This window comes from Notothenia coriiceps, unplaced genomic scaffold, assembly GCF_000735185.1.
Source record: "Notothenia coriiceps isolate Sejong01 unplaced genomic scaffold, NC01 NC01_scaffold00037244, whole genome shotgun sequence".
Classification (NCBI taxonomy): Eukaryota; Metazoa; Chordata; class Actinopteri; order Perciformes; family Nototheniidae; genus Notothenia; species Notothenia coriiceps.
In genome coordinates this window covers 6,412,569-6,426,871 of record NW_011369945.1, presented here as the reverse complement: position 1 = coordinate 6,426,871, position 14,303 = coordinate 6,412,569, and the positions used below count along the sequence as shown (strand labels likewise).

Below are 14,303 nucleotides of genomic sequence, written 5' to 3'. Positions count from 1 at the left end.
AGTACAGGTATTTGTGTTCAACATGTAAGAAGTAGAAAGTACAGGTATTTGTGTTCAACATGTAAGAAGTAGAAAGTACAGGTATTTGTGTTCAACATGTAAGAAGTAGAAAGTACAGGTATTTGTGTTCAACATGTAAGAAGCCAAAGTAAAAAGTCGTCAGAAAAATAAGTAGTGGAGTAAAGTACTGATACCAGAAAAATGTACTTAAGTACAGTAACAAAGTATTTGTACTCCACTACTTCCCACCTCTGGTCTTAAGTTACTCATTTAAGTCTCCTTTAACTCCCACAATGCATCATTAGCTGCGTCAAATATGTGCTTGAGGCAGGTGATGTCCAACATAAGATCAATGCAAAAACCCTTGTAGCATGACGTGTGGTGGAATCTCCCTCTTGGGATGCAACCCAGGACTCTGGTGGTTTACACAAGTAATTTAAAGCCCTGTTTGAATAACAATATATGAATAATAGCAGCTTTATAGGTCATTAATGATGCTCCTCTGTGAGTTCTCTCATTAGGAAGCAGGAACATGGCACAGTCTCTCTGGAGATCCTGCAGGTGAGTGGGTGGGTTTCAGTCGAAGTAGAAAGCACATTTTCTACCGCACGCTTGTTAAATTACCGCTGCTGCATGACTCAAACCCCAGGAGGGCAAGGAATCAAGCCATCCTCTCTTTTCACTGACGGGAAATACTCGGTTGAAAGGCTCACAGTTCATAGGCTTTAAAGAAGAAAGGAAAAGCAGCAAATGCGTTTTCCCCCAATCATAATATATCTGTTACATGAAGGCAATATTCAAAATAGTCTATACACAAACTAGTAATGCTTATCTTTGACCAGTCAAAATCTATTATTGCTTTATATTTATCCACATTTGTCCACTATATGTAACTACTGATAGCAAAAGTACAAGTCCAAGTATGTACAAACATATGCCAGTCTCACATGAGGCTTTAACTTGAAAACATGAACATTTAACATGAGATAAGATACGCTACGATACTGTACAAAACAATACAATACAGTACAATGCTGTACAATGTGATACAATGCAATACGATACAATGCATTACAATGCGATACAATGCGTTACAATGCTGTAACAATACGTTACAATGCGTTACAATGCGTTACAATGCGACACAATGCGTTACAATGCGATACAATGCGATACAATGCGTTACAATGTGATACAATGCGATACAATGCGTTACAATGCGACACAATGCGTTACAATGCGATATAATGCGATACAATGCGTTACAATGCGTTACAATGCGATACAATGCGTTACAATGTGTTACAATGCGATACAATGCGTTACAATGCGTTACAATGCGTTACAATGCGATACAATGCGTTACAATGCGTTACAATGCGATACAATGCGTTACAATGAGTTACAATGAGTTACAATGCGTTACAATGAGTTACAATGAGTTACAATGCGTTACAATGCGTTACAATGCGTTACAATGCGTTACAATGCGATACAATGCGATACAATGGGAAACACCGCGTTACAATGCGTTACAATGCGTCACAATTCGAAACAGTGCGTTACAATGCGTTACAATGCGTTACAATGCGAAACAATGTGTTACAATGCGTTACAATGCGAAACAATGCCTTACAATGAGTTAGAATGCGTTACAATGGGAAACACCGCGTTACAATGCGTTACAATGCGTTGGAATGCGTCACAATTCGAAACAATGCGTTACAATGCGTTACAATGTGTTACAATGTGGTGCAATGCGTTACAATGCGAAACAATGCGTTACACTGTGAAACAATGCGTTACAATGCGAAACAATGCGCTACAATGCGTTACAATGTGAAACAATGCGTTACAATGCGAAACAATGCCTTACAATGAGTTGTAATGCGTTACAATGCGTAACAATGCGTTACAATGGGAAATACCGCGTTACAATGCGTTACAATGCGTTGGAATGCGATACAATGCGTTACAATGCGTTGGAATGCGATACAATGCGTTACAGTGCGTTACAATGCGTCACAATTCGAAACAGTGCGTTACAATGCGTTACAATGCGTTACAATGCGAAACAACACGTTACAATGGGAAACACTGCGTTACAATGCGTTATAATGCGTTATAATGCGTTACAATGCCTTACACTGAGTTATAATGCGTTACAATGCGATACAATGCGTAACAATGCGAAACAATGGGAAACACTACGTTACACTGCGTTACAATGTGTTACAATACGAAACAATGCGTTACAATGTGTTACAATACGAAACAATGCGTTACAATGGGAAACACTGCGTTACAGTGCGTCACAATGTGTTACAATGCGTTACAATGCGTTACAATGCGTTACAATGAGTTACAATGCGTTACAATGCGTTACAATGCGAAACAATGTGTTACAATGAGTTACAATGCGTTACAATTCGAAACAATGCGTTACAATGAGTTACAATGCGTTACAATTCGAAACAATGCGTTACAATGCGTTACAATGCGATACAAAGCGTTACAATGCAAAACAATGCCTTACAATATGATACAATACGCTACGGACACTTTATCTTTCTATCAATAATTAAATATGTATTGCATGATAGCAGCTCTCCACCATAGCAGAGAAAATGTAACTTTTTAGATATGTAGGCCTATTATAAATAACAAACATTTTAGACAATATGTTCAAGACTCTTAACGTAGATCCTGGGATTTAACTCTGTTTTCAATTTAGGATGGAGTTGAACAGAAGATACTTCAGTCTAACAATTGTATTGGCCAGTCTCAATATGTTATCATAGGGAGATTCATAGAGTTTCTCGAAGGGGTGAAATGTTTTTACTTCAAAGCGATGGACGAAAACTTACCATGTAGTGTTTACAGTATGGATGAACACTAACCCCCACAGAAGTAAAATACAGTTTAGCCTTTTTATTTATATTCAAGTGCTCTTTCCAGGATAGTAGATGGTCGACCTGCTTGATCCTTTCAGTACGAATGAAAACATGCACACCCTCCCTCTGAGTCTCAGCAAATTCAAAAAGTATAATGGAGTATGGCCCACAAATGAAACTTGTGCTTGTCTTGTATTGTACTTCTTAAATATAGATGAAAACAGATATTACACAGTATTCGTGTGTTAAGAAGCCAATTTTTTCAAAGAAATTCAGTCTTTTTCAAATCTAAGTTGATAAGAAGAAAGCCCAATAACTTATTTTCATAAAACACTTGAAACCCTTCATATTTCCTCTTATTATAAGCAAACTGTGGCTCCTGCTTTAAAGAATGAGCTGCTAATGAAATAAATGAAACGCTATGGAGAGCTGTTGTCTTTCTTAAAGCATATTCAAGTATCAAGCATCATTTACCTACATTTGATTAATTTTGCTAACTTATGAGGCAATATACCGTGGCCCAGCCCTTCCTATATTTTTCTGTATGTGGCCCTCGGTGAAAAAGTTTGGACACCCCTATTCTCCAGCATGCACCGCTGTATTTCTGCTGGGACAGTTGGAGATGTTTCCACATTTTGAGTGAAGCCCTGAGCTCTCCTGTAGCTAACAGGGAGCTCAGTGTGAGCAGCGCTGCGGTGTTGGTTGTCAGATCCATGAGTCGGGGCACAAAGCGCCCTTTATGTGTGTGAGGGTCCACCCTGTGACTCAGGAGCTGTGTGTGTGTGTGTGTGTGTGTGTGTGTGTGTGTGTGTGTGGAGAAAGAGTGAGTCATGAGGTTCCAGAGAAAGATAATGACCGGTTGTTCTTTCCTGTGTATGCATTCACAAGTCCATGTCTGCAGACAACATGTGGTCAGTTTACACTGACCTGGGTATAGGAATATAAAATGTAGGTGTACTGAAAGCTCACATGTGTCCACTGCTGACAGAGATTATTAACCAACGCCTCAGTTCTCTCTGTGTTGGCAGCTGTAATTGTATTGGAGGAAATTGTAATCCCTAAATTATTACATAGCTCATTCTCTCTGGAGTTTATTCACTTCCAAAGAAGACTAAGTGGGATGAGCTGCCCACTTAACACAGCTCAATTTCAACCTGTTGATTTGATGATTTGCACAAAAGAAACAGAGCTGCAGTGGTGCCAGGTTACACACTTAATTATATTTGAAGTTTTTAGCCATATGTTTATGCTATTCCTTCTCTCTTTTCTTTATATAAAACCATGTGTTTGAATATTTATAGTATTTTTCTGCGCTCCAGCATTCTCTCAACTCCCTGCTTCTCTAATCACACATTAGGAAGTCATTCAAATCGAGAAGAAATTAAAACGATTGTAATAGGTAGTGCCATAAGATTAAAAGTGAACAAAGGGAAAAAAGGCCTTTTCCTTCTGCCAGTGAAGACCCCATTGCACAATCAAGAGTATTGTTTATTGCACCACAAGGGGAAATATATCCAGCACTAATTACCACACCATGCTAACCAACTGAAATGAAAGAGTGTTTGTTGGTTTGTAAAGCACCATCTATTCCCCATTATTTCCCCCATCCTCTTCCCCTTTTATCCCCTGGCCACTCCTGCTATTCGGGGTGAAGTCCAACATTGAAGTTTGCTTTCACTCACTCAGCAGCCTTTGTACGGCTCCTCTGGGAGTGAATCACCCCATTTTGGCACATAGACTGTTGGACTCCAGAATATGAAGCTGTTATTAACCACAGTGAGTGCCATAGGCTCACATAAGGTCACGTTATTGAATTGTAGACACATAGTCTGCTACCAAGCTATAAGAAGTGCATTACACAGGGGCAGTTGCCAGTGCTCTAGTTCTTGAATTAAATCTAATTTCTTCTCATTATAAAGAGTTACTCAGAAAAAGATTCAACAACATGAAATATTGGGACATACTGGTCACGAGACGGATCCAGCTGTGATCTCAACGGGACTAAACACTGTAACATGTTTCCCCTTCCAAAAATCTTGATTTTACACAAGGCAAACGTAATACAGAGAATTCTTGTTAGCCTTCAGGGAAGTGTAAGACCGAACTTGAGCAAGTGACCAGAGACATTTTTGTCTTTCACCTTACGTCTTTCACCCTCCCTCTGAGCACTGCCTCCTGTTTGTGACGGATAGGATCAGTTCTGACCTCACAGAAAGTAGAACTGCTGCTGCTGAAGAAAAAACATTAAAAACAGATTTAATCTCTGTACTTGTTTAGACAATGTCAGCTAACATTGGCCTTTGAACTGAAAATCAAATGCATAATTAATGGTTATAGAAAACCTGCTTTTCTTCCCTCTGTTTCACAATATGACCATAAATTATAACTCAAATATTGTTTCTAAAGATCAAGTAAGATCGTTAATTAATACAAAAGCGCTATTGTTCTGTTTTTCTTAACACAAAAAAGCCTACTCAAATTTAAGTCAACGTTTCAACCCGATACATAAAGAGAAAGCCGGTGTAGCTACTGGCCAACTCTCAGTGGGTCTTTTTGCTCCTCTCCTCATGAGATTTTTCTTCAGCAGTGTAATCCTCTACAACACAACATAATAGCTCATTGTTTGGGACAATAGCTGAATCACAAACTCAGAGTGTGCAGGGTCCAGAAATGCAGCCATAATCCCCTCTGGAGCACAACTGGATCCTATAAACTGCGAGTAGCGGCCCTCAAGACAAGTAGTTTTCTTTCCCACTTTCAGTGATATGATGAGAAGTGACTTGCTATTAACTTAAGATACAAGATGCGGCTGTGGCTCAGTGGATAGAGTGCTGGACTTTGAATCAGGGGGTACCAAGTTCGAGTCCCACTGTAATCAGCATGTCGTTGTGTCGCTGAGCAAGACACTTCCCCCCAAATTGCTCCTGTGCGGATTGTCCACAGTACTGAATGTATAGTCGCTTTGGATAAAAGCATCTAACAAATGACATGTAAATAAACATTTCTTTACACTAACTTACTTATTTTACATTTCAAAATTGTCACTGTGTGATTTGCTTTTAAGATGTATGCTTGTGAGCTTAATGCATGCAGGAGGCTAACGTTGTTCTTTCAAATCGTTTTATTGAGCAAAAAAAAACAGCTCAAGTTAAAAAAAACTAGCTGCTCAATATAAAATATAAATGTTGGTAATATGATCCTAAAACGGTTAGTAACATATTGTAACACATATTAAATCTTCAGTTCCTATACTTTTACACTATATACTTTGAAATATGAGACCCACCAGAGTTATTTTATCTGACAGTCTGCTATTGAAATCATGACATCTGCAGTCCTCATCTCTTCGCTCAACAGAAAAAACAGACAGAAAGTCTCTCTCCCACAGGGTCCAGGTCCCATGTCCATCAAGGTGAGAGAGGTGTAAAAGTGAGACTGAACAATAATAAGGGGCAATGTATTTGACAATATGCCAATTGTGTGTCAACAATATGCAAATATTTAAATGCCAATTCCACTGAACCTGCAAGTTTGTCTTTGCCACAGAGACACAAAACACCTTCTATAATAGGGTAGTGTTCACTCATCCCCAACTGGAAAAAAACATGACATAATCTCATGGAAGAGCAAAAATAATGACTGCATATCGATGGATCCCCACCTCCTGTCCAATGGTAAACAAAACCAAATGGCTCCTATTGTGAAGGGTTTTTTGTATGGTAAGTGATATATAATGCCTCAACACGTTTTCGATTTGAAAGCCTCCAACAGCTTAGCCTGCCACATGTCAAACATTTGGAAGTCATCTTTTTTCCCCTGCTGGTTTTCTTTTACTAATCCTTTATTAATCTAGTATTATGACTCAGCAGAATATTGGCAGGTACAGCAATATAAAAGACAAACTCTCAACCTCACTAGTTGCCAGGCCAATAAAATGACACATGTACAGATATAAAAGAGGAAGAAAGTAAATGTGAATCAGAGCATTCCAAAACATATAACATTTCACTGAGTAACCATGGGGTACTACCCAAATCCAGAGTACTATTTTAATTGTTTATAACTTTAATATAATTTGATTATTGTTTGAAGGCAAGACAATATGTATGACCTGCTGTATGTGTGTGACCTTTAAGATACTCCATTACACCTATACCAGACGGCACACTGTATTCAGTATTTCATTAAATATTACAAACTTACTTGAACTACTGTAGAAGGGCTTCTTGATAGTGCAGACTCCCGCCAAGGTCAAATGTTCTTTCCCGAAAAGTTTACGAAAGTAAAAAATAATTTATGTATCTATTCCGTGATTCAGATCAACCCTGAAATGAAATGAGTTCTTCTGTGGCTTGCGCTACACTCTTCCCCCAAGTTTAAAGAAAAGAACGGGTAAGTAGTTTTTCCGATAATCCTGCTGATTAATAGACAAACAAATAAACTGAAAACATACATCCATGGCAGAGGTTAACTCTGCAGACACTTAATGTGCTCTCTATATATACATGCCTGAAATAGACAAACTCAGTTCCCTTAAGTTCACAACTCTGGAGGCACTCATGAAAACCAAAAGCTGTTTACATTGCAATCAAAATGCTGTTTACATTATTGTCAAAGACAACAGTAAGTCATTGGCACTGGCCACTTGCCTCTTCTACCTTGCCGCAGTGTGTAATAGCTAAATAATTATTTACAGGTCCTAATTTGGAGAAAAGATTACTTGAAATCTTCAAAATCCTGTATCTTTTTCCACATGGCTTTAATGCAGGAATTAGCTAAAGGGTATCTAACTGTCATTTTTTATTTGTCAGGACAGCAGCATTGGTATACACAAAAGCAGCACTTTAATTTTTACCCTTTGACTTTTTATATGTAGTCATAAATATTATAATCAATCGATCAATCAATCAATCAATGTTTATTTACAGTATATAGCCCAACATCACAAACGTTACATTTGTCTCAGTGGACTTCACAGTTTGTGCAGAATATCAGTATGACAATACGACACCCTCTGACCTTAGACCCTCACATCATACAAGGAAAAACTTCCAGAGAAACCCCACAGTTCAACGGGGGAAAATGGGAGAAACCTCAGGGAGAGCAACAGAGGAGGGATCCCTCTCCCAGGACGGACAGACGTGCAATAGATGCCGTGTGTAAATTGAAAAGATAATACATTTACAACATAGGTAGACCAAATGTTTGGAAATGCATGTGTCTATAATAAGAAGATGAATCCACGAGGATAATAACAATCCTGTGGGAGCCATCAGGGAAGTAGTATGATGAGAGTCAGGCAGGACCGCAGAGACAGGTTCAGCCACGACTCGAAGGATAGAGGACTCAGGATGCAGGACTCAGGATGCAGGACTCAGGATGCAGGACTCAGGATGCAGGACTCAGGATCCAGGACTCAGGATCCAGGACCACAGCAACAGGCACAGATCCAGGGCTTGCGATCCAGGACTCAGGACCACAGCAACAGGATCATCCACGACTCAGGATCCCGGCGTATATAGACACCAAAAAGAATTTGGGGGAAAGAAATTTGGGGGAAGCTGGGTTATTCGGAACATGAGAGTACACAGGTACAGACAGAGAGAAGGAAGAAGTAAGATGTCCCCCGACAAACTAAGCCTATATCAGCAAAACTAGGGGCTGAATCTAATCAGCCCTAACTATAAGCTTTATCAAAAAGGAAGGTCTTAAGCGTACTCTTAAAAACGGATAGGGTGTCTGCCGTCCGAACACAAACTGGAAGCTGATTCCACAAAAGTGGAGCTTGATAAGAAAAGGCTCTGGCTCCCATTGTACTTTTAGAGACTCTAGGAACAACCAACAACCCTGCATTCTTGGAACGCAATGCCCTAGTAGGACAGTAGGGTATAGTATGAGTTCTTTAAGGTAAGATGGCGCCTGCCCATTAAGGGCTTTGTAGGCGAGAAGAAGAATTTTAAATTCTATCCTGTGTTCTATAGGGAGCCAGTGTAAGGCAGCCAGAACAGGAGTAATGTGGTCCCTTTTCCTAACTCTGGTTAGTACACGAGCTGCAGCATTTTGAATCAGCTGAAGCGACTTGACTGACTTCTTGGTACACCCTGATAATAAGGAGTTACAATAATCCAGCCTTGAAGTAACAAATGCATGGACTAGTTTCTCTGCATCGTTTTGAGGCAAGATATGCCTGATTTTTGCAATGTTACGTAGATGGAAGTAGGCGGTCCTTGAAATTGATTTTATGTGGGCGTTAAAAGATAAATCCTGATCAAATATAACACCAAGATTCCTTACTGTCTCACTGGAGGCCAAATTAATGCCATCCATAGTTAGTATATCTTTAGATAATTTGTTTCGTAGATTCTTCGGGCCAAGTACAATAACTTCAGTTTTGGTCGTTTTTAATATCAAAAAGTTTAAGGTCATCCACGTTTTTAAGTCCTTGAGGCAGTCTTGAATTTTATTTAGGTGATTGGTTTCATCAGGCTTGATTGATAAATATAGTTGAGTATCATCCGCATAACAATGAAAGTTTACAGAATGATTCCTTATAATATTGCCTAACGGAAGCATATATAGTGTGAACAAAATAGGTCCAAGCACTGAGCCCTGTGGCACTCCATGGCTAACTTTGGTTTGCATGGAAGATTCATCGTTGGCACGTACAAACTGAGAGCGTTCAGATAGATAGGACCTAAACCAGCCTAAAGCAGTTCCATTTATGCCAACTAAGTGCTCTAGTCTTTGCAATAGGATATCATGGTCGATAGTATCAAATGCAGCACTAAGATCGAGCAAGACAAGAATAGAGACAAGTCCCTTGTCTGAGGCTATTAGAATGTCATTTGTGACTTTAACCAGAGCTGTCTCTGTGCTATGTTGTGTTCTAAAGCCAGACTGAAAATCTTCAAATAAATCATAGTTTTTTAAGTAATCACACAGCTGTTTTGCGACTGCTTTCTCAAGAATTTTTGAGAGGAACGGAAGATTAGAAATAGGTCTATAGTTGGCTAAAACCTCTGGATCAAGGTTGTGCTTTTTAAGAAGCGGTTTTATCACTGCTACTGAATGATTGTGGAACATAGCCTGATAATAAAGACATATTCATAATATTTAATAAAGAAGTGCTAATTAATGGAAAAACGTCCTTCAACAGCTTAGTTGGAATTGGGTCTAAGATACACGTTGATGGTTTAGAAGAAAGAATCATTGAATTCAATTGTTCAAGGTTTATGGCTGAAAAGCATTCTAGTTTACTATCTAGTGTAATATTAGAACTTACATTTCCGGGAGCTGTTGATAGCACTATACTGGTCAAAGGCAAGAGGTCATTAATTTAGTTTCAAGAGGAACAATTTTATCATTAAAAAAGCACATAAAAGCATTACTACTGAGTGCTATGGGAATAGAAGGCTCAATCGAGCTGTGGCTCTCTGTCAGCCTGGCTACATTGCTGAAAATAAATCTTGCATTATTCTTATTCTCATCTATTAATGAAGAGTAGTAGGCTGCTCTCGCTTTATGCAGTGCTTTCTTATATTCATTGAGAGTAATATGCCAAATTAAACGAGATTCTTCAAGTTTAGTGGAACGCCATATCCTTTCAAGTTGTCTCGACTTTTGCTTTATTTTGCGGGTTTCGGCATTATGCCATGGAGCTAATCTATGTTGTTTTATTTTCTTCTTTTTCAAAGGAGCAACAGAGTCTAATTTTATTCGCAGCGCACCTGTAGCACTATCAACAACATGATCAATTTGGGGTTGTGTACATTTTGTATAAGTTTCCTCCCTTACATGCAGACATGCTATCGAGTTAAAATGTGGAATCTCTTCAAATGTGGCTATAGCACTAACAGATAGGGTTCTGCTGCAAGAGCTTTTGACTAATGCTTTGTAGTCTAGTAACAGTACTTCAAAAGTTACTAAGAAATGGTCGGATAAAGCAGGATTATGTGGTTCGACTAATAGTTGCTCAATTTCAATACCATAAGTCAGAACAAGGTTGCGAGTGTGATTATAACAGTGGGTTGGTTTATTTACACTTTGACAGAAACCAATAGAATCTAATACAGAGTTAAATGCAACAGTAAGGCTATTTTTATCATCGTCAACATGAATATTAAAGTCACCTACGATAATTACTTAATCTGTTTTAAGTACCAAAGTTGATAAAAACTCAGAGAATTCTGATAAGAATTCTGAATAAGGACCTGGTGCATGGTACACTGTAACAAATAAGATTGGCTGCAAAGTTTTCCAGGTTGGATGCGTAAGACTAAAAACAAGGCTTTCAAAGGAGGTATCATTTAAATTTGGTTTAGTATTGATAAGTAAACTTGAGTCAAAGATGGCTGCAACTCCACCTCCTCGGCCTGTGCCTCGAGGAATATGAGTATAAGTTTCCTGTTGTTGATGAATGGTCAATGGACTGCATTTATAGAGTGCTTAACAACACAAACCAGCCATCACCCATTCACACACATTCATAGAGTCACATCCTGCCATACCAGGATCCGAAGTGATAATTATTCACACACACTAACGCTCTGTTGGCAATGCCATCAGGGGGATTTGGGGTAAAATATCTTACCAAAGAACACTACTTCGTGAACCACCAACACTCCAATTGGTGGACCACTGCTCTATTGCAGTCAGCCAATTTGATTGGATTGGTTGTTAAATGTGGTAAAGGAATGACATTCAATAAAATAAAATTAAAATGATATAAATTGCTGAACCATGGCATGATCATTGTCAAAATTGACTCTATCTATGCAACCTTAATAAACATGCCTGCTGTAATTTTGCAGATTTATTAGACACAGCTTTTTGTTTAAACTATAAAGCTAAATGACTCACATGGTTCAAATCCAGCATGGGAGACTTGTTTTCATTTCTGAATACAGACACTGTGTTTCTCAGGAATACTGCCATTTAATCTCACATCTTCGATACAATGTCCAACACAGCTGTTTAGTATTATGTACGCTTATTCATTCCAAGTTTCAACCAAGCACAGTCTTTACTGGTGAGGACATAAAGAAGAAATCTTTTTGAGGATGTATGCCAGTTCAACACCACAGCCTGGGAATGTGTAATGTCCTCCTTGGAAACCAGTCAACGTAAAAAGTAGAGATGGTGCTCAGTGGCCAATGCAAAACCATTTCTATTCAGTTTTTCTTTATTTATAACACTCACTGGTTTACTTTTTAAAAAACTGATTGAAACCAGTGATGAGTAATTTCTGGTCAATGTGTGACTTAATAAAGCACGTTCTAGGAAATTAGTCAAAAAACGTTCAAGATTGAGGAAATGCAATCCATTTTAATTAGATGAATTTGTTAGCCACAACACTCAAGCGGTTGCAACATGTGGATTCAAACAAAACGCAACCACAAGAAAACCAGCTCTATGTGCACAGAAAAATGGCTTTTACAAGCTCACATTTGAAATATGACTGACCCCGAACAAGCCCCGTCATGTGTGGATTTTCCAATGTTTCCAATTGAAAGAAAGGATGTCTGTGTGGGTGTGTGTGTGTGTGTTTGTGTGTGTGTGTGTGTGTGTGTGTGTGTGTGTGTGTGTGTGTGTGTGTGTGTGTGTGTGCGTGCGTGCGTGCGTGCGTGCGTGCGTGCGTGCGTGCGTGCGTGCGTGTGTGTGAGTAGCAGGTGTGGACTGGTCCTACTGAGCCCCACCCAGAACCTTTCTGCCCTCATAAATGAACTACTTATACTCTTGAGACGTTGATGTTAAAGGAACACTTAGAACGACAAACATGCTTACTGTTAAAATACATTTATGTAAGTTTTCTGTAAAATCAACATTCTTAAATAACATCTTAATACATTGAAATCCTGCAGAATTGCCAATAAACTTAAATGTTGTTCCTCAAGGATAGAAATAAAGGAAGGTCAGAGCACTTTACAGTAGGCCCAAATGATCCATAAGTGACACGTATTAAAAATGTAAAAATCGCAAATGTGGTCAAAAGTGCATCCTGACTTTCTTAGCATCTAAATCTGTAGACCATATTCATCGTGAATTATTTCTGATCTTTCTTTATCCTTTATGACTGTGCTTATTTTACTGCCCCACTATCATCCAGCCTAATGAATCTGCTATCCTGCTCTCCCCCCTACTGTACAATTATGGAATTTCAACCAATATTAATATATTGTATTTACTTGGGCTGGAATTCAATAGTTTTAATCAGTTGTGTTTCATCTTCTTTTATGTGTACCAAAGTGTAAACCACCAACATGTAGAGGAATAATTGGCTTTTGACCTTAAACAACAAACTCAAATGGACACACCATTTTGAATAACATATATATTTCTATGTACTAAATAAAAAGTTACACCTTATAACAATAGCTATTACTGCTCCCTCCTATGTGAGGCTATTGTTTTCTATAAAAACTACTGACTTTTAGTTTAACTGAAGTTTAAATCAGGGTCAGCACACCACTCTAATTATGTTTTCATTGATCATTATTTGTATTCTGATAGCCAGGCTATAATCTCGATTAATAAACGTTGAAGTCTGTGTATAGTCAACAGTAAATCCTGTATGTCAATAACACTAAACAAAGCTACCAAACAACCCAAAGGGAAACAATAAAATACACTGGAAGATCCTTGATTTGAAAGAGTGTGAAGTATTTATTAAAGCTTCTATTTTCCACACAGTATCGAAGGCACAGAGCAAAAGAGGGGTGTGGCAAAACATGCATTGCATTATTTGGATATGCAAAAAGTGTTTATTAGTGTGCATAGCTTTTCCTCAGGTAAGATTGCTGGTGTTCTGCATTTTTTTCATCATAATTACTTAAACCTATTTGAGCATCCAGCATACATAGTAGGCTATTAAAAAACCGAAATGTGTAGTAGTTGAAGTCAATGTACACTTAAATACATACATATGTATTTATTTCATTATTTAATCACATTATATTAAACATTTCAGACAATCTTTTGTCCTTTTAATAAACCTTATTTCACATAAGATCTATGTATTATCTGATGCAAGACATAGGTAGAATAATCAAAAATACAGGTTTGCAAAAAGTACCATGAATCAGGACAGCTGATAGTGTGCTTTAGCCGTGAAAATTCAAAAAAACGGTTTAGCACCAGTCCATGTTTAGCACAGCTGTAGGCCTATGGCCAATAGTAACCTACATTTAAAGCTTCTGTGTAAAAGTAGCCTATATCATTTTATTTAAGTTTTTCATAAAAGGTCACTGTTTGAATTCTGAGGGATCAACAAGCAGTTGCATTCAGTAATATCAAATAATATCTTTTTGTACACAGTAGCCTACACAGTGTGTCTCACTTTATCAGATCAAGCATCAGTTGTGAAGCGGGCCGCCTCCCAAACCGGAAGTTTAGCTGTTGTTGTCACACTGG

General features: G+C 38.3%; 1 pseudogene; it reads right to left on the bottom strand.

Moving 5' to 3' along the window:
* Positions 1-5,100: 5,100 nt before the first annotated feature.
* On the bottom strand, positions 5,101-11,828 carry LOC104965234 (uncharacterized; annotated as a pseudogene).
* Between the last annotated feature and the right edge of the window lie 2,475 nt (positions 11,829-14,303).